The 23,958-nt window shown below is 40.2% G+C and overlaps 1 long non-coding RNA gene across 2 annotated transcripts in view; it reads left to right on the top strand.

Moving 5' to 3' along the window:
* Positions 1 to 14,323, top strand: part of LOC146401787 (uncharacterized) — a 90,759-nt gene extending 76,436 nt beyond the window's left edge. Inside the window, exons 3-6 of one of the 2 annotated variants that reach the window (XR_014809308.1) lie at positions 621 to 796; positions 2,070 to 2,284; positions 11,265 to 11,397; positions 14,173 to 14,323. This is a non-coding gene — a long non-coding RNA (uncharacterized LOC146401787). Of the gene's footprint in view, positions 1 to 620; positions 797 to 2,069; positions 2,285 to 11,264; positions 11,398 to 14,172 lie in introns of those variants that run through there. The other variant, XR_014809309.1, reaches the window with a different exon arrangement.
* Positions 14,324 to 23,958: the final 9,635 nt, after the last annotated feature.

Below are 23,958 nucleotides of genomic sequence, written 5' to 3'. Positions count from 1 at the left end.
TGGTCCTACCTTCACTGGGATGTTTACCAATAACTTAGCATAAAGTAATTACAAACCACATTCACCTGGCTAAGCCTAAACAAACTTAAACATATCCAACCTCCCTTGTGCCAGGTCTCACAAACCCTTGCTTTTTCTATTTTCCCCCAATGCCAAGATAATAGAAAGAAAAGGAGGAGTAAAAAGTATAATGACGAGGTGGTCCCAGTCTGCTGGGCACTTGGCTGATTTTAGCACTGAAAATCCCATGTCCCTGGAGCTCTCTCAGTCCAGGGTGATTGGGAAGGCTGGTTGCTCTAGGGGAGAAGAGACAGTGGTCTCAGTGTTGATGGATAAAATAACTTTGCTTTATGACCCTATCTATGGGCTCAATGCTGGGGTCCTTCCCAGGGAGCTAGAAATGGCCCATGCAAGTGAGAGGCTTCCATTCAAGGCAGAGGCTGAAGCTTAAGTTCCAGTAGCTTACCAGTAAATATGCTGGGTTTTAAATTTAAGTCTTGACTCTATCTTTAATTTCCACCTTGAGGTCATTAATTTATCTGATATATATTTTCAACTTGCATTCTTCCTTTTTTTTTTTTTTTTTTCTTGTCTTCCTCCTTTGGCTGCTGTGCACTTAGGATGGTTTGCTTTGTTTCTATATCAGCGTTCTGTGACTCAGTTACTTCTTCTAGAGTCTCCATGTGGCAAGTGCTCTAGGACTGATGGGAGATGATGCATTTTCTCACCTCCCACCCTCACCCCCCTAGTGGAGTGGAAGCAGAATCATTGTCTACCTCCTACTGTGACACCTGGGGTAAGCCACTCCACCCCTGAGAAGTCCCAGCTTCAGGGAACTGTAGGGACCTCTGCATCTGCTTAGGGTCTTGGTAGCAGGGAGCCCAGACTATCACTCAGGTCCCATGTCCATGCTGGTCATGCGACCCCCAGTTCCCAGAAGTCCATGTATTTCCAGGATGTACTACTTTGCTCATCTCTGCTGCAGAAGTCCTGAGGCTCATTTCCAGGTATTAACACAGTTGGTGAACGAGTACTGTCCAGAACAATTTTATTTTGGTTTCTTTTTCTGCAATAAGTCAAACAGGTAACAAGCCTCATCTGCACCTAACTGTTGCTTTTTGCCCTGAGTGCGTAGGTGCATATGAGTGTATGTCTATTAGATTATGATTTAGATAATCTAATTATATGATTAATTAATATATTAATATAATATATATGATAATCATATATATAAAATATATATGTGTGGATAATTAGATCAATACATGGCAAGACTGGACAACAGAATTCATGACCTAAATATATTTATTTGCATATAATCACACTGCCTTCTTCCACAAAGTATTTACATAACTTGCAAAATACTAGATCATCTTTAAGAATATTTATCTAATCTAATGCAAACAAAAATGAATATTTCTAAAACCAAAAGGAACAGCTATCTCCTGCCATTATCTCTTAACACATTTTTGCTTGTTAAAGGCCAGTGGGATGCTGTGGATGCCTAAAAAGCTGGCGTCAGTTTTGTCATCAGAATGATACAGGGGAGAGCTCAGTGTGGTTCCCCTTTGCCTTCTTCAGCTTTTTCAGTTTGGCTAATAGATGTTATAAGCTTCCCCTGAGAGATTGAGGCTGGAGTGGTCATTTATACTTGCCACACTCAGGAAAGGCTGAAACATAAACTCAAACGCAATGTACTCACTTCCAGTGGATGCCTGGGCACTGCATTTGGCAGGGTGACCAGCATGGGTCACCCACCATGTCTCCATGGACAATCTGCTCAGAAAACCCCATTAGGAATCAGAATTTTCAGGAAAGCAAAGAACATAGAATGATGGATGGGGCATTTCTGACAAGCATGGAGCGGGGGAAATGGCACGGGCATTAAGCCACCCGTGTCCAGATTCTCATCTTAGCTCCAATACTTAGGAGTTGTGTGGCCTTTTGCGGGACCTCATTCTCTCTTGAGCCTCTATATCCGCTTCTGTATAGCGAGGATGATAAGTGGGGCTGTTCTGAAGAATATATGCTCTAGCTTGTACCACATATTATGCATTTCACCTTCCCAGCTGTCCTACACTGTCAAGACCATTGACTTGGTTTTACCAATGAGAAGAAAGAAGGCGAAAGGTGATGTGCCTGACGTCATGATCCCGGGAGAGGATGACCTGGAATCTATCACCAGGTCTCCGACAGCCCAGCCTCCTTCCGGTTCCTCCCCGCAGCTCCTCCCTGCACACTCTGGGCCTCTCCATGAAGAATGCGGTAGCAGGAGGCCATCTCGGTAATTTCATTTTGACTGCCCACGCCTGCATTTCAGACAGCCTAAGAACACAATGATTGTGCCTGTCACAGACATCTAGAGAAAAATGCCCTGACACTACATTTCCTCCTCCTGATATCCTGGCAGCTTTGGCTAGTGCAGTATATTAAACATGTTTTCCTAAGGGTTCTATGACTTCTTTGTCATAACAGGTGGGACCACAGAGCCCAAACGAAACCTCGGACCTGTCAGATGCCCACTCAAAAGCTCATGGAATACTTAACGAAATTTTTTTTTATAACTTTTATACAGGCGAAAGAAAATATTCAGAGAAATATAAATAAATGACTAAATTAGAACCCAAACTGGGTGGAAAAAAATTCCAAAGCTTATTAAATAATTATCCCCATCTCTCCCCACTCACTAATCCATCCTTGTTTATTACAAACCCTTAGGAAACGTCAAGCTAAGAGCCATTTTAGCCACCTAAGTGGGATATTCCTAGAAGTTATAGGTTTATGTATAAGCATGAAAATTAGGATGTTATGCCTTGTGACATATGGGATTTATTGTGAATTGTGGGCTAGGGTATGAGCTTTCCTATGTACTCGCTGTCAGACCTTGGACAAGTTTCTTCATTCTAGTCTAGTATCTCATTTTTTTTCCCCAAAATTAGTAATTTTACTTTTTAAATTTTTTTAATTTTTAGGACTGCAGCTGCTGGCTTACACCACAGCCACAGCAATACAGGATCCAAAAGCTGTGTCTGCGACCTATGCCACACCTATCCAGCAATGCCAGATCCTTAACCCACTGAACAAGGCCAGGGATCAAACTTGCATCCTCACAGATACTGTGTCAGGTTCTTAACCCTCTGAGCCAATTGGAACCCTGGTAATTTTATTCTAAAAGATACAATTTAAACATTCCCCTTTCCAATATCCTTTTAGTATTCACAATACTAGAAGGAAATAAAAATATTATCATACTCTCCTAAAATATTAAGTTGTAGTAAGGTAGTGAATACATTCATGTACCTGGTTTCCTAACTGATATATAAAACACAAGAAAGACTTCTCTTACGCCCAAGTCCTTCTGCTTAATAAGCTTGTTGCTAAAAACCCAACACACATTTTCACACCACTGTGATAAAAGGCTCTAGATATGATCTGACTATTCTTTTTTCAAAAATTCTTTTAAGTTAAACTATAACTGCTTTATAATGTTGTGTTAGTTTCAGGTGTACAGTAGTTTATTTATAAACAGGCCCAATGGTTTTATCTCACCAGGCTGTTCCAGAGCTTAAATAAATTAGCAAGTGTTAACATACGTATTTTAATAGTATAAACATGTATTCCATCTGCAAAAACGTCTACAGGGAGGGTGGATATGGATGCAGGTGTGTTTCTTGCGTGGGGTGGGGAAAATGATGAGACAGGACTGTTCAAGTAAAACACACACATGAATGTGTGTGTACATGTGTTGACATCATAGCGACCTGGATTCCAAACATGACTTCATCACATACTAGCAAGATTCTTAATCTATTTGGAATGTCGGTGTATAAAATGAGCTTGGGGTTCCTGTCGTGGCTCAGTGGTTAACAGATCTATCTATGTCCATGAGGACACAGATTCGATCCCTGGCCTTAAAATGGGTTAAGGATCCAGCATTGCCGTGAGAGCTGTGGCGTAGGGTCGCAGATGCGGCTTGGATCCAGCGTTGCTGTGGCTGTGGTGTAGGCCAGCGACTACAGCTCCGTTTGACCCCCCCTAGCCTGGGCATTTCCAAATGCTGAGGGTGCAGCCCTAAAAAGCTAAATATATAGGTAAGCTATATATATATAGCTTTGTAAAAGAGTCAGGGGTAGAGGCAGATCAACATAGGGAGGCAGTGGCTGGGTAGGGGGAGCATATGAAAATCCCCATCTTTCCTGCTTCAGCATCTCATCCCAACATAACCTCCAAAACTACAATGATGTAGCAAGAAGAGAAAGCGTGGGCCAGTCACCCTGGAAAGCTTTGATTTCTATTGCTGCTACTCTCTCCTTGGGACGTGGGCTAAGAACTTGAACTGTACAATGTCATAGAGTTTAAGAAAGAAGAGATATTAGGCAGTTCAAGGGGCAGCCACTTGGCAAACATGAAAGCCTTTTCCAAGACATCTTTATGAGCTCCATCCCCATTGGGGCGCTCCACAGAGCCGTCCCCCTGCAGAGCTAACGGAGGCTTCAAGACCAGGCTGCTTATGTCCCGTGGCAGCAATTAGAGAAGCTGCCCTTCAGCATGGGGTTTTATTTTATCCTGTGATTGCTAGGAAGAGTTACAAACAGCATCCAGCAGGCAGCAATAGCATTACCTGCTATCATTGTCAATTTCAATTTCATTTATGTTCAGCTGCCTTAAATACTGGAAAAGCAGTTTTACTTAAAAGGCTGGGCTCTGTACTGCCAGGTTTATCAGAATAAAGCAGAAATCAGGCAGGGTAGTTTTAAGGGCACAGTGAAAAACACAGTGTGGTGACAGGAGGTTTTGAATTATAGTGGGCTATAAGATAGGTAAGTTCAGCTTAAGACTTTAAACATCCAAATAGGTGCACTTAAAATAAACGCCCCCCAAAATACCATCTGAACTCTCCTGCCTGTTGTCATCAACATAAAGCAAGTCACTCAGCACTCATTGTCATAAATTCCAAGGATGAAACCACACAAGTTTGCATTTGGGATTCAATAGCATATTCTTAGAATAACAGTGTTTTTGTCTGGATATTTTTCAACTCAGATAGTAGCAGGAGGTGCTAACAGTTTTGAGACTTTAATGTGTATATGATGATAGTTATTTATTGAGTTAACGTACCATGTAGGAACCATTCAAGGACTGTATATTTTATCTCATTTAACTCTCACAAAACCATGTAAGATATGTAATATTAAGGATGAATAAATTGAGACTCAGAGAGATCATTAACTTGCCAAAAATCAAATAACTAGTAAATAATGGAGATCCAGAATTTAAGAAAGAAGAAATACTAGAGATTCAAGGTGACAGCAGATCTTTCACATTTAACCATGTCTTTTGCATCTGGCCACACCTCCAATATATGCAAACTAAAAATTGCCATATTTCTTCTAGTATAAAATGATATCAATTGTAAGATGCACCTTCATGTATGGCAAAGGAAAGTAAATCTGCTCATTAAACTGACATTTCCAAACAAATCTTGATTTTAGAAATGTGAAAATGGGGGCGAGGGGGAAGTACCTTTCAAGATTCATGAAAAATAGTCCTTCAAAAGCTAGATAGAAATAGAAGGAAAAAGAAGTAACAGGATGGTCCAACTTGTGGGCAAACTGATGGTATACAAGGCATATTCTGGTTATATCAAAGCAAGGATAAAATTCAAACTGGGATTCACGGTCCCTGTTTCAGGACTTTTGCCTGCAGGTGGCAGTGCAGGCCACTAGATGTGGCCTTTGGCCTTCCAGGGAGCAGGCTTTAGAGGAGGACCAGAATCAGATGGGAAACTCGTTTTTACAGCTTTAATTTTTAACAGTGACTTTTGTGCTGGTTCAAACCTCAGTGTCGTTTCCATCTCATTTTATTCTTTTTTCTTCTTTTCTGGTGTCTTCTTTCTCTCCATTAACTTTTTCCACCCACATTTTCAAAGTCCAAAACAGCTACACTTGGAATGAAAACAAATACATCCTACTTTTCCTTCAAAAGTTAAATCAGAAGTTTGGGGATTAGCTAAGAGAAGGAAGCCGGTGCCTTGATTATTCTATTATTCTAGGACATGCCTGTGTCTTGATTGTTTATCTGGAGAATATTCTAGATATAATCTCAAGATAGAGATCATTCTATTTAGATCATTCAATCAGGTAGATCTCCCAACAGTTTGACGTAGCCAGTGACCAAATCTATTTTTAATTAGTTAATTTACTTACTTATTAGTTTATTTTGTCTTTTTAGGGCTACACCCATGGCATATGGAAGTTCCCAGGCTAGGGGCTGAATTGGAGTTGTAGCCGCTGGCCTACACCACAGCCATTGTAACGCCAGATCCGAGCCGCATCTGCGATCTATACCACAGCTCATGGCACCTCTGGATCTCAAGGATCTTAAGGCCCACTGAGGAAGGCCAGGGATCAAACCTGCATCCTCATGGATGCTAGTTGGATTCATTTCCCCTGAGCCACAATGGGAACGCCACCAAATCTGTTTTTATTACTTTCCTCCTAGAATCTTCAGATAGCTCTCCAGGGACCAAAGGATGAAGTTCAAACATGAACACCTCATTCCAGATCACTTCCCTACTTCCTTACACACCACCTACACCAGGTTCCAGCTACCTGAGAATACCTGTGAACACATACGGTGTCCCTTCTCAACCCCAGTCTTTCCTTGAAATGTGCGTACCCCTATTCTTTGCCCATAAAACATTCTCATTCTTCAAAACAAAGTTCAAGTTCCTTAATGAAGATTTTTCTCACTTAAAACCTCAATACCCTCCACATAGCAGCTCTCTGCTGGTCACTTCATTAGTTACCACGATGGCAGTCTTCCTCCCTGTCTTCTTTATATCTTTTTCTCAAGCACCTTCAACAGTCCGGGGTTATAGTGGATGTTCAATTGATATTTATTATATAAATAAATGCATACCTCTTTTCTAAAATATACCAGGATGGATACTCCCTGGGGAAGTTATTTTTAACATTTGCATGTTAAAATCACCTATGTTATTTTTTAAAGTCCTGATATTCAGACCATGAAATCAGAAACTCTGGGGATGGGACCCAGACATCAGCATCTTTTTTCTTTTTCAATTTAAATTTTTTACCATAGTTGATTTACAATGTTGTAATGATTTCTGCTGTACTACAAAGTGATTCAGTTATACACATACACACATCCATTCTTTTTCAGATTCTTTTCCCACGTAGATTATCATAGACTATTGGGTAAAGTTCTCTCTGCTATACAGCAGGTCCCCATTTTAAAGCTCTGCAGGGGATCCCAAGGTAAAATCAAGGTTGACAAGTACTATCATGGCGGTGGTTCTCAAATTGCGGTCCTCCGACTAGCAATTTCAACAATAATTCACCTTCTTTGAAATGAAAATTCCTAGCACCAACACCAAGCTATACAATTAGGAAGTGGTGGTGAGGGTAGGGGGTGATAAAAATCTGTGTTTTAACAAGACCTTCAGGGAGTTCCTGCCATGGCACAGTGCGTTAAGAATCCAACTGCATTTGTCTAGGGGGCCACAGAGGCACAAGTTCGATTCCATTGGGTTAAATGATCCAGCATTGCCACAGCTGTGGTGCAGGTCACAGCTGTGGCCCTGATTTAATCCCTGGCCCAGTAACTTCCATACTCTGTGGCTGCAGCCACTTAAAAACAAAACAAAACGAAAAAACAAGCCCTTCGGTGAGACATACTAAAGTTTGAAAAGCCTTGCCTTAGAGGTTTATTTTAAATAAGTCTATATAGCTGTGAGTGAATGAATCCCTCCTTCCTTTTTTTCTGATTTAATTCTGGCCCCTATTTCATCCATACAGTCATGCTCACAGACAAACTATAAATTCATTTTAGTTGAAAAATTTTCTAATTTAATTTGGTCTTGTGATCAATATCACTTGCAAAGATATTTTACATGCGTTTTCAATTATTAAGACAACCAGGGAACTGTTATTCTCCTGGCTATTTCTCCAATGAAAGAACCTAATCCCTTCATCAAAAGTAACTAGAGAAAGAATAACAAACAAAACCCAAAGTTAGTAGAAGGAAAGAAAGAAAGATCAGAGCAGACATAAATGAAATAGAGACTAAAAAACAATAGAAAAGATCAATAAAACTAAATTTAATTCTTTGAAAAGGTAAACAAAATTGACAAACCCTTGCCCAGTCTAATCAAGAAAAAAAGGGGAAGAAAAAGACAAATAAGGGAAAGTGCCAAAATTATTAAAATTGGAAATTTAAAAAGAAAAGCTATGGAGTTCCCACTGTGTCACAGTGGGTTGAGGATCAGGTGTTGTCTCTGTGGAAGTGCAGATTTGGTCTTTGGCCTGGTGCAGTGGGTTAGGGATCCAGCATTACCACAGCTGTGATGGAGATCACAGCTGTGCCTTGAATTCAATCCCTGGCCAAAGCACTTCCATATGCCTGGGTACAGCCAAAAATGAAAAGAAGAGAGAGAGAAAAGTTATAACCAACACCACAGGGGGGAAAAATCATGAGGAACTACTATGAAAGACGATATGCCAATAAAATGGACAGCCTAGAAGAAATTAACAAATTGCCAGAAAAGTACAATCTCCTAAGACTGAATCAGGAAGAAATAGAAAATATGAACAGACCAACTGCCAGTTATGAAACTGAATCAGTAATTTTTAAAACTTCCAACAACAGCAAAAAAAATCTAGGCCCAGATGTCTTACTAGGTGAATTCTATCAAATATTTAGAGAAGAGTTAATATCTAGCCTCAAACTTCCAAAAAAACTGCAGAAGTAGGAATACTTCAAAACTCATTTTATGAGGCCTCTGTCACCCTGACGCCAAAACCATGCAAAAATATCACAAAAAAGAAAATTACCAGCCAATATCACGAATGATAATAGATGCAAAAATCTTCAACAAAATATTAGCAAACCAAATCCAACTTTACATTAAAAGTTCATACACAATTATCAGGTGGGATTTATCCCAGGGATGCAAGGATTTTTCAATAGCTGCAAATCAATCAATGTGATATACCTCATTAACAAATTGAAGGATAAAAACCATTTGATCATCTCAATAGATACAGAAAAATCTTTTGATAAACTTCAACATCCATTTATGATTAAAAAATAAAAACCTCTCCAGAAAGTGGGCATAGAGGGAACATACCACAACATAATAAAGGACATGTATAACAAACCCATAGCTAACATCACACTCAATGGTGAAAAGCTGAAATAAAATGCTGAAAGCCTTTCCTCTAAGATCAAGACAAGAATTTCCACTCTCACCACTTTTTATTTTGGTTGTGCCCTCAGCATGTGAAAGTTCTCAGACCAGGGATTAAGCCTGTGCCATAGCAGCAACCTGAGCCACTGCAGTGACAATACCGGATCCTTAACCTGCTGCACTGCAAGGGAACTCCCACACTTACCACTTTTTTTTAGCATAGTTTTTGAAGTCCTAGCCACAACAATTAGAGAAGAAAAAGAAATGAAAGAAATACAAATTAGAAACGTATTAAAGACCTAAATGTAAGATGAGATACTATAAAACTCCTAGAGGAAAACAAACAGCATTCTTTGACATAAACTGCAGCAATATCTTTTTGAATCTGTCTCCAAAAGTAAAGTAAATAAAAGCAAAAAGAAACAAATGGGGCCTAAAATCTTTTGCATAGCATAGGAAATCATCAACAAAACAAAAGGCAAACTATTAAATGGGAGAAAAGATTTGCAAACAATGTGACTGATAAGGGATTAATAGCCAACATATATAAACAGCTCGTATAACTGAACATTAAAAAACAAACAAACAAAAAAACCTGATTAAAAAATGGGCAGAAGAACTGAATAGACATTTTTTTCAAAGGGGAAATGCAGATGACAAACAGGCACATGAAAAGATCCTCAACATCACAAATCATCAGGGAAATGCAAATCAAAGCAATTAAATATCATCTCACATCAGTCAGAATGTCTGTCATCAAAAAGAACACAAATAACAAGTGTTGGCAAGGATGTGGAGAAAAAGGAACACTTGGGGAATGTAAATTGGTGCAATCAAAATGGAGAATAGTATGGAGATTTAAAACTAAAAATAGAACTACCATATGATGCAACAATTCTACTTGTGGATGTGTATCCAAAAGAAACAAAAACACTGATACAAAAGATACATGCACCTCAATGTTCATAGCAGTACTATTTACAATTGCCAAGCTATGAAGGCAACCTAAGTATCCATCAACAGAAAAACAGATAAAAAAGATGTGGTATATATGTACACATACACAATGGAATACTACTCATCCATTAAAAAATATTATATATATATATATTTTATATATATTGATGAAATTTTGCAATTTGTAGCAGTGTGGATTGACTTGGAGGGCGTTATGCTAAGTGAAATATGTCAAACAGAGAAAGGCAACTACTGTATGATATAATTTTTATGTGGGATCTAAAAAATAAATAAACTAGTGAATAAAACAAAAAAGAAGTAGACTCCAATATAGAGAACAAACTAGTGGCTACCACTGGGGAGAGGGAAGAGAGATCAATATAGGGATAGGGTGAAAAAGAACGGTTATTTTGGGATTATGTGAAATAATGTGTACGAAACTTTTGAAAATTGTAAATCACTATAGAATTTAAAGAATCTTTGGAGTTCCTGTTGTGGCACAGCAGAAACAAATCTGACTAGTATCCATGAGGATGCAGGTTCAATCCCTGGCCTTGCTTAGTGGGTCAGAGATCCTGCATTGCCATGAGCTGTGGTGTAGGTCACAGACACAGCTCAGATCCTGCATTGCTGTGGCTGTGGTGTAGGTCAGCAGCTGTAGGTCTGATTCAACCCCTAGCCTGGGCACTTCCATATGCCCTGGGTGTGACCCTAAAAAGAAAAAAAAAGGAATTTAAAGAATCTTTTAATTAAAAATAGAAACAAAAAATAGAAAAAAAACAGAAACAGACAAAAATAATTGAGGTTCATTTTATGTTATGTTTCTTAAGCAAAATTTAAAAATAAAAATAAAGGAATGTTAGGTTTGGGAGGCAAATTGTAGGGAGTTAAATTTTAGCTTTATTTTGACAAATGATTTCACCTTTTTTATGTTTTAGTTTTCTTACTTATTGAGAGAACTGATCTAAATAACTTTTATGATCCTTTCTAGTTCTAAAATCCAATTGCATTGCAGCTATGAAAGGAATATCCTAGCCATTGACTGAATAAGAAAAAGTCCTCTGTTGTACAAAATTTTAACCTCCTTATCTTTCAGAAAAATCCCTCTACTATGCTCAAGAATATCAGAGAGAGAATCAGTTCACACTTGATGCTTATTGATCAGCTTCTCCCTAAGAAATTTATGCCAGAATGACATAATAATAATTCGAAAAAGGAAAATGTTTAAGGTAAATGAATATCTAATTATTAAATATTCATATTGTGTTCATTTTATTTTGATCGTTAATCTTTACTGTCTGTGTGCAAGAAAAATTAGGGCAAAGATCATTCGAAGAAAGACAATTATTTTAGAAATTATCCTAACGTCAAATGAAGATGGTCTGAAAGAAGGAAGTGACAGAAAATAAAAAGGAAGGTGTTTTTTTTTAGAAAACAAAGATGAGAAATGTTGAAGATGAAACTTGGTGGGCATTAGTAAGGTACCCAAGGTGCTCTTGAGACTTCAATACAAACAGATTAGGGTAACAATGGTACAATCAATGTTTGTAGAGAGGATGGTACACAGGAGAGAGAGTAGGTCCAGAAATAAAAAGACATCATCAAGACATTTGTCTTGATTGGACAGAATGGGTTCTTTTCAGGTGGTTTTAAGAGAGAGAGGAATGGCCGCTCTTGGGCTGAGCCTTGGAACATGGCTGCAGATAATTGAATTCATCACATTTGGAATGGGTGCCTTAGATGATACCCAGTTTAATAAATAAGGAAGTTTATAAATAAGGAAGAAGAGGCCCAGAGATAAAACAGGAAGGATGACGAAGTGGTAAAGACAGAGGAATGAGGCCAAAGTGGCAGAGGGTGGACCAAAAGACTGCCCCTTACTGGAAGGCAAAGGAAAGTGCCCTCAGGCAGATATTAGTTAGCAGTGTCCTTGCTCAGCCACCCATGGGAAGGAGGATACCCAAAGTGAGATAATTCCAGAAAAAATAGGAAAAGAAAGATTTCTAGGCCCAGATGAAAGAATTAGCCTTGGAACAGTAGGAGGGAAAAATGAGAGAATGAGTGTTGAAAGAGAGTTTATTAGTCAAAATGTATGACTAAAAGCTAGAGCAAAAGAATTTGGCTAACTCATGCAAACAGCAGAGTATTTGGAAGGCTTTGGGGTAACTATTAAAATTCATTGGAAGACAGGGAGTTCTCTTGCGGCACAGCAATTAAGGACCCAATGTTGTCACTGCAGTGCCTAGTGTCACTGCTGTGGTGTGGGTTCAGGCCCTGGCCTAGGAACTTCCACATGCAGCATGTGTGGCAAAAAAAAAAAAAAAATTCAAATCACAGGAAGACCAGATAACTAGGCTCAGAAAAGGGCTGAACCAAGGGAGACAGCTCAAAAACAACACGCAAGTTCAAACCATAGGCTAAACCTGTAGGTTAGACCAAGCTACTGGCACTAAACTGAGAACACAGGTGTCATCCTGCCACAGCTATTGTCAACTCAAAATTGTGAAACCCCCAACCATTTTCCCAAGATTCAAAAGCCTTGTGGCATGCGTCTTATTAGCTTAACCTCCATCATCTCCCACTGTTCCTCCCCCCGCCCCCACCCCCACCATGACTTTTAAGTCTACCTGACTCTTCTGCTTTGGCAGTCAGAGCCTAGGCATCCTTGGTTTTCCTACAATGGGTGCAGTGTAGAAATTCCCTCAAAAAGTAATAAGGTAAGAGGTAGATGGTCCTCACTGGCTGAGAACAGCTGAGAACTAGGCTGAGTGAATTGGGCTTTGCTTCTCTTTGACACCTCAAAGAGAAAGTTGACGGCAGGAGCTGAGCTCTCATCTCGATAAAAAGATAAGACGACCACATCAGTCATTCCTGGGGTCAATGAGACACATGTGCAGAAAGATTCCTCGGTATCAAAAAGAAGGTATGCCAGGCCATGATAAGTCCTGTTAGCCACCCCATAACCCTTTGCTCTGGAAAACTTCTTAGCCAAAAGATGAGCCCTCGGGGAGGGCCCTGGGTCCATTCAGGTGTGAGAAATAAAACAAGATAACTGACCAAAGGAAAACAAAGACCTGGAAGAAGTGCCCCATATAAGTGATTTAAATCACCTCGTCTGGTGTGTTCCTTATTCAGGGGGATGCCCACACCCACACTCCGCTCTGGGTGTGTATTACTGCTTCACTTCTGTCTTAAATAAATAAATTCCTTCTCTGTGTGCTCTCCCACATGTTGTGCCATGTATCTAATAATAAACTTTGGACCTGTTTTTACAGTCTTTGCCTCCTTGAAACATTTTTTGTTGTTGTTGTTGTTGTTTTGGTTTTTTGTCTTTTTAGGGCCGCATGGGCGGCATATGGAGCTTCCTGGGCTAGGGGTCCAGTCGGAGCTTCAGCTGCTGGCCTACACCAGCGTCACAGCAACACGGGATCCAAGCCACATCTGTGACCTTCACCACAGCTCATGGCAAAGCTGGATCCTTAACCCACTGTGCAGGGCCAGGGATGGAACTCGCAACCTCATGGTTTCTAGTCGGATTCGTTTCCACTGTGCCACTATGGGAACTCCAAAACATTCTTGTTTACAACTGGAGTAAAAATCAGGGCAATTCTGCTTTTAGCTTCTAGCTGGCCTAGTAGCTAGGATTCCCGGTTTTCATCCAAGCTACCCAGGTTCACTTCCTCAGCAAGGAATTAAGATCTCACCTCAAGCCATCACTCACTGCTGTCTCTCCCAGATCAGTAAGGGTCTTACAATCACGAGTAGCCAAAATAAGAGACACATATCCACCACATTCCACCTTACCATTTCCCAGATCCACACTTCAAAATAAAAGAAAACTAAAACACAATGCAAAATGTGTCTATCAAACTTTAAAATTACTCATCCTTGTACAAATGAAAATATTCTACTCCCCAAACCAGGTCAATAAAATCTCTCCCTTCATTCAAGCTCCAGTCCTCAAACCACTTACTTAACAACTATTCCTTTTCCTTTTTTTAAAGTTTTGCAGCAATTTTATTCTGATGCATTGCAATCCACAAAATAATTACAAAGATCAGACAACACTAATGCATATGCAATCTTGGTGGAAAGAGATACAAAATAAAGAAGTTGGTTAAAACATTTACATGACAATGAGGAAGGAAATTCTAGGTAAGTACTTCAGTCATTTTCTCAGCAAAAGTCTGGGTTGTAGGTAATATTGATGGCTTATCTACACCATAGCCCAGCCCACCTCTCCATGTCTACTTTGCCTTTTGTTGCACTTAGGTAATTGGGGGTGCTTAATCATTGGGGTGACCCCAAAATATCAGATATGAGCATTTGACTCCTGATGATTCTGTACCTATAGGGTTAAACTAGTCTTTCAATGGTCTCTCACCAACTTTATGTTTTAAAAAACACTTCAGGAGTTCCTGTCGTGGGGCAGTGGTTAACGAATCCGACTAGGAAACATGAGGTTGCGGGTTTGGTCCCTGCCCTTGCTCAGTGGGTTAACGATCCAGCGTTGCCGTGAGCTGTGGTTTAGGTCGCAGGTGGTTTAGGTCGCAGACGCGGCTCGGACCCCGTGTTGCTGTGGCTCTGGCATAGGCCAGTGGCTACAGCTCCGATTCGATCCCTAGCCTGGGAACCTCCATGTGCTGCGGGAGCGGCCCAAAGAAATAGCAAAAAGACAAAAAAACAAAACAAAACAAAACAAAACAAAACAAAACAAAAACCACTTCAATTGTATTTTGGATGAGAACAGAGGTGAGATTACTTGATAGTAAATCAAACCTACAGTATAATTATAAAATTATGCCCTTCACCACATTGTAAGATCTTAATTATCACCTAGCCTATTTCTGACTTCTTCATGGGGGCTTATGTAATATAAAATAATAAAAAGATGATGGAATATATATATATACTTATAACTGAATCACTTTGCTGTAAAGAAGAAATTGATATAAAACTTGTAAATCAACTATACGTCTATAAAATATTCTTTTTAAAAAGATGCCTGTATTCCCACCAGGTAATTCAAATCCCCACTCAAATTCTACACAAGTGGCCTCAACCATTTTGTTATCAAAATAAATACTTTAACAAAAGAAGATTTAAGGACAAATCAAAATAACTTCATAGCCTTAAACCAAACTTCAGCTTTACGTATGTAAATGAATCATATGTTCCTCTCTCTGATTAAGCCATTTTCTATTCAAAGTATAACAAGAAATATTTCACACTTGAAATTCTTACGCCACATAGAATGGTTAGGGGCTAAATTGTGCCCCCTATTCACATGTTGAAAACCTAACCCCTAGTATTTCAGAAGGTGAATGTATTTGAAGATAGGGCTTTTTTTTTTTTTTTTTTTTTTTGTCTTTTGTCTTTTTAAGGCCACACCTGTGGCATATGGAGATTCCCAAGCTAGGGGTTGAATCGCAGCTGTAGCTGCCAGCCTATGCCATAGCCACAGCAACACCAGATCCAAGCTTCATCTGTAACCTACACCGCAGCTCATGGCAACACCAGATCCTTAACTCACTGATCGAGGTCAAGGATGGAACCTACATCCTCATAGGTACTAGTCGGATTCATTAACCACTGAGCCACGACAGGAACTCCAGATAGGGTTTTTTAGAGAGTGAGCTAAAAGATAGGGTTGGCCAAATATAACCTGACTGATGTCCTTATAAGAAGAGGAAATTTGAACACACAGAGACACCAAGAATATGCAGACACAGTGAGAAGGCAGCCATCTGCAAAACAAGGAGGGAAGCCTTAGAAATAAATCAAAACTGCTGATACCTTGCTCTTGGACTTCCAGGATCCAGAACTATGAGAAAATAAATTTCTATTGTTTAAGCTATCCAATCTATGGTAGGTACCTTGTTATGGCAGCCCTAGTGGACTCATAGAGAGCAACAAATTGTAAAAAACCAACAAAAACATTAGTTATGAAAAAAAATCGTGAATTACCATCTGCATTCATTACTGTTTTGTATCTTTTTCACATAGCATATGTGTATAAATTTTATAATTTCCGTTGATTAGAATGTCAGATATTTGCTGATTGTGTTATTGTGAACTTAATTTAAGTGACCTAGGTTATTTTTCTTTCAGCAAAATCTTTATTTACTTAAAGACATTAGGTTTGGCTTTCAAATTTAACTGGGCATTTATTGAACATATTCATAAGTATCTTAAGTCAACTGCCCCCAAAAAACCACTTAAGTCAGGGAGCACTGTACAGGAGACTTATGAATGAAGTAATCCCAAGGGAAAACCTGTGATAAAGAGATGAGATCAGGAAATGGAAGGGGAGGACGCCAAATAAAGACATGTTTCCAGGCAAAGTTTTACAGCGATTCAGTATCTCGAGGGAGATCTCTGGGGTGTAGTTGGTTCCTCAGCACTGGCTTGACCCAAGGCAAGGAGCATGGTGCTTTCCAAATCCCAAATCCATCAGTCACTGGCTTAGAGGCAAGGAACTTCCCAGACCCTTCCAAGGATAGTCTAGTGGAAAAAGAGCTACAGGTGCTGGTTATTGAAAGAAAAATCTCCTTAAAGCTCTGGGATCCAAAAATAGAATTTGGGAGCTCCTGTTGTGGCTCAGTGGTTAATGAACCCAACTAGTATCCATGAGGACATAGGTTCAATCTCCGGCGTCTTTCAGTGGGTTAAGGATCCAGCATTGCTGTGGCTGTGGTGTAGGCCGGCAGCTACAGCTTTGATTCAACCCCTAGCCTGGGAACCTCCATATGTCACAGGTATGGCCCTAAAAAGACCGAAAAAAATTAAAAAAAAGAGTTCCCTTCGTGACTCAGTGGTTAAGGAACCTGACTAGCATCCATGAGGATGCCGGTTCAATCCCTGGTCTCACTCAGTGGGTTAAGGATCTGTCATGAGCTGTGGTGTAGGTTGCAGATGTGTCTCTGATCTGGTGTTGCTGTAGCTGTAGCTGCAGCTGCGGCCAGCCACTGTGGCTCCTATTCGATCCCTAGTCGGGGAACTTCCATACACCACAGGTACAGCGCTCCCCGAGCCCCCCCAAAAAAAAGAATTTAAGGAACTTAAGAGACCTGGTGGAAGTATCAGTATTATGCACCATGGTACTCATTGGATTATTCTGTTATTTCAACTTCTCTATAGGGTTCTGGGCCATATCCTGGAAGGTCTCCATAACTTCTGGAACTGGCAGAGCATTAAGAATTCAGCATCCCTGGAGTTCCCATTGTGGCTCAGCAGAAATGAATCTGATAAGCCCCTGAGGACACGGGTTCGATCCCTGACCTCGTTCAGTAGGTTTAAGGATCCTGCGTTGCCATGAGCTGTAGTGTAGGTCACAGACACAGCTTAGATCTGGAGTTGCTGTGGCTGAGGTGCAGGCCAGCGACTATGGCTCTGATTCAGCAGCCCCTAGTCTGGGAACCTCGAGATCCAGCCCTAAAAAAAAAAAAAAAAAGAATTCAGTATCACTAAGATTTTTATTAAATCTAGATACTCATCTCATTTCTTCTACACCCCCTTCTATTCCAGGAATTTCTTCAGAAAAACTATCAGACATTCCTTCAAGAAATTCCCCTGGAATAAGTTAACTGAGCTATAGTTATAAATGGGATTGTTTTCTTAATATCTCTTTCTGATGCTTTATTGTTAGTGTATAGAAATGCGACTGGTTTTTACATATTAATTTTGTATCCTCTACATTTACTGAATTTGTTTATTCTTTCTAAAAGTTTTTTTGGTAGAATCTTTAAAGTTTTCTATACATGATATGTCATCTGCAAATAGTGAGTTTTACTTCTTGCTTTCTGATTTGGATGCCTTTTATTTCTTTTTCTTGCCTAATTATTCTGGCTAGGGCTTTCAATTACCAAGGTCAATATTATGTCAAAGTGGTGAAAGCTTACAGGAAAAGCTTTCAGTTTTTCACCATTGGGTAATAAGTTAGCTGCAGGCTTGTCATATATGGTCTTTATAATGTTGACGTACATAAAATGTTTTGTTTTTTGTTTTTTGGTTTTTTTTTGGTCTTTTTGCCCTTTCTAGGGCTGCTCTTGCAAGCATATGGGGGTTCCCAGGCTAGGGGCTGAATCAGAGCCATAGTCGCCGGCCTGCACCAATGCAGGATCCGAGCCAAGTCTGCGACCTACACCACAGCTCATGGCAATGCTGGATCCTTACCCCACTGAGCGAGGCCAGGAATCGAACCTGCAACCTCATGGTTCCTGGTCAGATTCGTTAACCACTGAGTCACGACAGGAACTCCAAAATGTCATTTTTTATTTTTTTCTTCCATTGAACCATCTCACATTCTTCTTAAGCCTTCTTTCCATCTTCCCTTTGATCTTTTTCTCTCATGGTAATTTTCACTCATACTCTCTGATGTTGTACATTTTTCAATGCTCCTGGTTGAATTTGTGTGTGTGTGTGTGTGTGTGTGTGTGTGTGTGTGTGTGTGTGCTGGTATCATTACTGTAATGCAGTTTACAAGCAAAAACAAAATTTTGGACTTCTTTCACGTTTCAAGTGGAGGTGTGCTTTCTCCTGTCATTTTAGGCTGGGCTGAATCAGAATTTGTTTTCATCTCTAGGTCACAGCCTGGGATGGGGGTATATAGCCTTTGAAAATTGAAGAAGTCACTTACTCTCTTGGCCTAAACATTGACTAATTGAGAATTTGGCTTAATATAGTATGGCAGATGTAGACATATGACAAATGTGAGTCATAGCCTGACGCAACTTATCTGTACCTGCAGGGCCTGTTGAGACCTAACCCTTGTATAATTCCACTTGAGGAAGTTTCGCTAAGTGGAATAGACACACACAGATCATACATAAAAAGTAACTCAGAGCATATGGTTACCTGGTTTTGCATAGCTAGGAGTTAAATTTTTATCAAGGCCCTACAGCAAACCAAAAGCTCTTTCTGTAAAGGAGAATAACTTCTTGCTGAAGAATAACTCTACTAAAATCCCAGCAGTGAGAGAAATTCTCCTATTTGGGGTTTGTGACAGTCTCGTATAATACCTTGATCTGCTTGCACAATTTTAAGTCCAATCCACTGGATCTACTTAAACTGCAATCTGGACTGACTGGGAAAACTTCTTATGTTCTGAGCCCCATTCAGTCTGGGATATTGTATTAGTTTCCCAGAGCTGTTGTAACAAGTCACCACAAACTTGGTGGCTTAAAACAATGGGAATTTATTCTTTACAGTTCTGGAGGCCAGGGTCAAATATCAAGGTGTCGGCAGGGTGGATTCCTCCTAGAGGCTCTGAGGGCAAACTTCCAGGCCTCTCTCCTGGCTTCTGGTGGTCACAGCAACCCTGGGCATCCTTTGGTTTGCCCACATATCCCTCCAGCATCTGCCTCTGCTTTCACGTTGCCTTTCCCTCTGTGTCTGCTTATATCTTCCTTTCCTTATAAGGACACTGTCCTTGGATTTAGGGCATGTCCTAAATCCAGGATGATCCCATCTCAAGATCCTTCACTTAATTACATCTGCAAAGACCCCTTCTCCAAATAAGGTCACATTCACAGGTCCTGGGGTTTAGGACATGGATATATAATTCAACCCACTACAGAAATCTTTCTGATTAGTGAGTTTTTAGCTTTAAATTTCTATCCAAATAAAGCATATGTTATTAATAATTCACAATGCAGGGTGGAATAACTTGTCCTTTACTTTGTAAAAATATCCCAGTATATCTCTAAGAAGTGGAAGCCTGTTATATTTTCACAGAATTGATCTCCCACTCCATGGCACACAAGGGTTTTATTATGGCAAAAGAACTTGCTTCTCTTTAGATTCTAGGAGCTTAGGTCACCATTACATTTGACTGTGTGATATCTTGTCAGTCATGTTTGTGCAAATTAAATTTTGAGGCAAGATGGTGATGACATATTACCAGGTAAAATGAACTGTATTCCAAGGGATCCATAGGAGGACTTTTATTGATCTGATTCTCAAAAAAGATCACCTCCAGTTAGTCAATGCAACCACTAGTTGTGTCACCACTGGCTAACGATATTTCACTCTTTTTTTTTTTTTTTTTTTTTGTCTTTTTGTCTTTTGAGGGCCTCACCTGAGGTATATGGAGATTCCCAGACTAGGGGTCTAATTGGAGCTGTAGCCACTGGACTACACCACAGCCACAGCAATGCCAGATCTGAGCGTGTCTGCACCACAACTCACAGCAACGCCAGATCTTCAACCCACTGAGTGAGGCGAGGGATCGAACCCGCAACCTCATGGTTCCTAATCGGATTCGTTTCTGCTGAGCCACAACAGGAAATCCTATAATTCACTTTCATTCTCCAAGACCAATTGACTTTAGTCACATTTGAGAGTTAAGTAAAAATAAAATAGAAATTGTCATCCCTGTACTTCTCAAGAATTGTTATAGTAGCATTAACTTGAATAATTACTCCCCAGAAATTGTAATAAACTTGCATTATTATTTTGGTAACTAAAGAGAGCTTCAGAGGATTCAACCTGTCTCTTCCTACCTTAATAGCCCTTGTATTAAATCTAGGAAGCATATTCTTCTAGGATAGAGAATATATGTAGCAACTACATGCTCATGAAGCAGATAATTGATTACAAAGGAATTTGTGACCTACTAGAACTATGAGAGGTATTTGTAGATTGAAACCACTGACCCTTGGAAGATGCCATTCTGACCAGTGGAAAGCAATGCTGTATTGCATTCCCAAGAACTGCTGTCAGATATAGCTAGTGTCCAATGATTCTCAAAAGAGATGAGTATCTCAATTTCCTAAGGGAAAAATAACCCTGTTAAATTGCTCAGGAACATTAGATAAAAGATTCGTGTTCTTTGGTGGCACAGCAGGTTGAGGATTTGGTGTTGTGGTGGCTCAGGTTGGCTTATGGATTCAGTCCCTGGCCTGGAAACTTCCACATGCTGTGGGCATGGCCAAAAAAATTTTTAATTGAAAAAAAAAAAAGATTAAATATTTATAGTTTTGACTTTTTTTTTTCCCCAAAATCTGTCCTCAAGGGAAACCCTGTCTGGGAATTAGGTAGTGAGTCATGACATTTTGATTCAAATTAGGCTTCTATTCTCCAGACCAGGAATTATTTTGAGATATTTTTCAATTATAAAAACCATGGCAGGAGTTCCCGTCGTAGCGCAGTGGTTAATGAACCCAACTAGGAAACATGAGGTTGCAGGTTCGATCCCTGCCCTTGCTCAGTAGGTTAACGATCTGGCGTTGCCGTGAGCTGTGGTGTAGGTCACAGACATGGCTCGGATCCCGCATTGCTTTGGCTCTGGCATAGGCTGGCAGCTACAGCTCCGATTGGACCCCTAGCCTGGGAACCTCCATATGCCGCAGGAGCAGCCCAAAGAAATGGCAAAAAGACAAAATAAATAAATAAAAATAAAAACCATGGCAAGGCGAATTTCCACTTTGGGGAGGTTAGACTGGATGTACTTTTCCCTAAGTACAACTAAAAATACTGGATATCTTTATTAAAGAAGAAATAGAAGTTCCTGCTATGGCGTAGTGGGTTAAGAATCCAACTGCAGCAGCTTGGGTCACCATTGAGGTGCAGGTTCAATCCCCAGCCTGGCACAATGGGTTAAAGGAAGCAGTATTGCTGCAGCTGTGGCTCAGATTCAATCCCTGGCCCAGGAACTTACATGGTGCTGTCATGAAAAAAAGAAGAAGAAATAGACAAGCCCACAAGTATGGTTGGAAACAGACCATTAGTGCTGTGCTTGGGGTTACTTTCCCTGTGTATTACCTGTCTCTGAGGATGTTCTCCTGCTTTTTGTTTTGTTTTGTTTTTTTGTCTTTTTGCTATTTCTTTGGGCCGCTCCCACGGCATATGGAGGTTGCCAGGCTAGGGGTCAAATCGGAGCTGTAGCCGCCAGCCTACGCCAGAGCCACAGCAACACGGCATCCGAGCCACGTCTGCGACCTACACCACAGCTCACGGCAACGCCGGATCGTTAACCCACTGAGCAAGGGCAGGGACCGAACCCGCAACCTCTTGGTTCCTAGTCGGATTCGTTAACCACTGCGCCACGACAGGAACTCCTGTTCTCCTGTTTATCCACTGAAGTTCAGCGGACTCTCTGGGGCTTGCTATAACATAGAACAATAATAATTAGTTCAAGAATGACAATTCTATTGTAACTTCACTTTTATCTCCTGAGATGTCCAGACAGCTTGCTGACACTCAGCTTGAAACTTTGTCTGAAGATGGGACCAATTATTGGAGGAAGTGGAAAGCGGGGAATCCCTGTATGGAAGCAGATGTAGGAAAGGAAAATTGTGGCTGTTTCCTGTCTTTGAATGTACTTAATATGGGACGGCTGGAGTTCCCATCGTGGCTCAGTGGTTAATGAATCCGACTAGGAACCATGAGGTTGCAGGTTCGATCCCTGGCCTTGCTCAGTGGGTTAAGGATCCAGCGTTGCCGCGAGCTGTGGTATAAGTTGGAGACGCGGCTCAGATCCTGCGTTGCTGTGGCTGTGGTGTAGGTGGGCAGCTACAGCTCTGATTCTACCCCTAGCGTGGGAACCTCCATGTGCCGTGGGTGCAAAAAGGCAAAAAGACATAAAAATATATATATATATATATATGTATGTGAGGGCTTATGGAGTGAACTTGTAATTTATAACTTTATGCTGGCAGATATAAGCTTAGCCAAGGCACTTTTAAGGTAAAAGGAGTGATGTTTGTCATATTTGGTAGGTTTTATGTCTCAGAATTTAATTTTAAATAACAAATAGAACCTACCTAATAGTTGATGTTAAACAAATTCTCTGATTTGTCTTGGGATGAGGAATTTAATGAAACAGGGATTTAGTGTTAAACCTGGAAGAATCCTAAACAAAATGGGGTGAGTTGGTTACCCTCCCTAGTATAAATACCCATTATATACCAAGGGTTGGCAAAGGAGCTGCTGCTTATTTTTTGTAAATAGGCTTTACTGGAACACGACTGTACCCATTCATTTATGTATTATTGTCTGTGGTTGATTTCACATTGCACTGGGGGAGTTGAATGGTTGTGAGAGAGACCACATAGCCTGCGAAGCAAAGATATTTACTTTCTGGACCTTGATGGGGAAAGTTTGCCAACTCCAGGAGGATACCTTGAAAAGGAGCTGTACAAAGATGGCTAAAAGATTCATTAGAGATAACCGAACCCACATTCTGAACTAAGAACCATATACACTTGACTATAAGACTGACTACCATAATGTGGCATCACAGACACACCTCAGGGATAATGTAGGTTCCATTCTAAAACCCCACAATAAAGCAATTATTGTAATAAAATAAGTCACATAATTTTTTTTTGGTTTCTCAGTGCATATAAAAATTGTTTACACTGGGGAGTTGCTCAGCAGAAACGATTCTGACTAGCATCCAATAGGATGTACGTTCCATCCCTGGCCTTGCTCAGTGGGTTAAGGATCCATTGTTGTCATGAGCTGTGGTGTAGGTTGCAGACATGGCTCAGATCTGGCATTGCTGTGGCTGTGGCACAGACCAGCGGCTACAGCTCCAATTCGACTCCTGGCCTGGGAAACCTCCATAGTCCACTAAGTTCTGATACAGATATTTTTTCACTCCTTAATAAGGTAATAACTCTTAACCAGAAAGATCAAGAAAAGAGCTACTATTTTATTCTATGAACAATCCTCTTTGTCCTGGGATTCATTCTCTTCATATCAGGATAGTTTGTAGAACTGCAGACTCTCTCAACTCTCCAAGTTTTAAATATAAAATTTCTAACCTACTTATTTCTGAGGATGAC

Source organism: Sus scrofa, chromosome 7 (assembly GCF_054392235.1).
Source record: "Sus scrofa isolate SSC_HxYL_T2T_F1_AM1 chromosome 7, Sscrofa_HxYL_maternal_Yorkshire_Landrace_v2.0, whole genome shotgun sequence".
Taxonomy (NCBI): domain Eukaryota; kingdom Metazoa; phylum Chordata; class Mammalia; order Artiodactyla; family Suidae; genus Sus; species Sus scrofa.
This window is presented reverse-complemented; position numbering and strand designations above follow the sequence as displayed.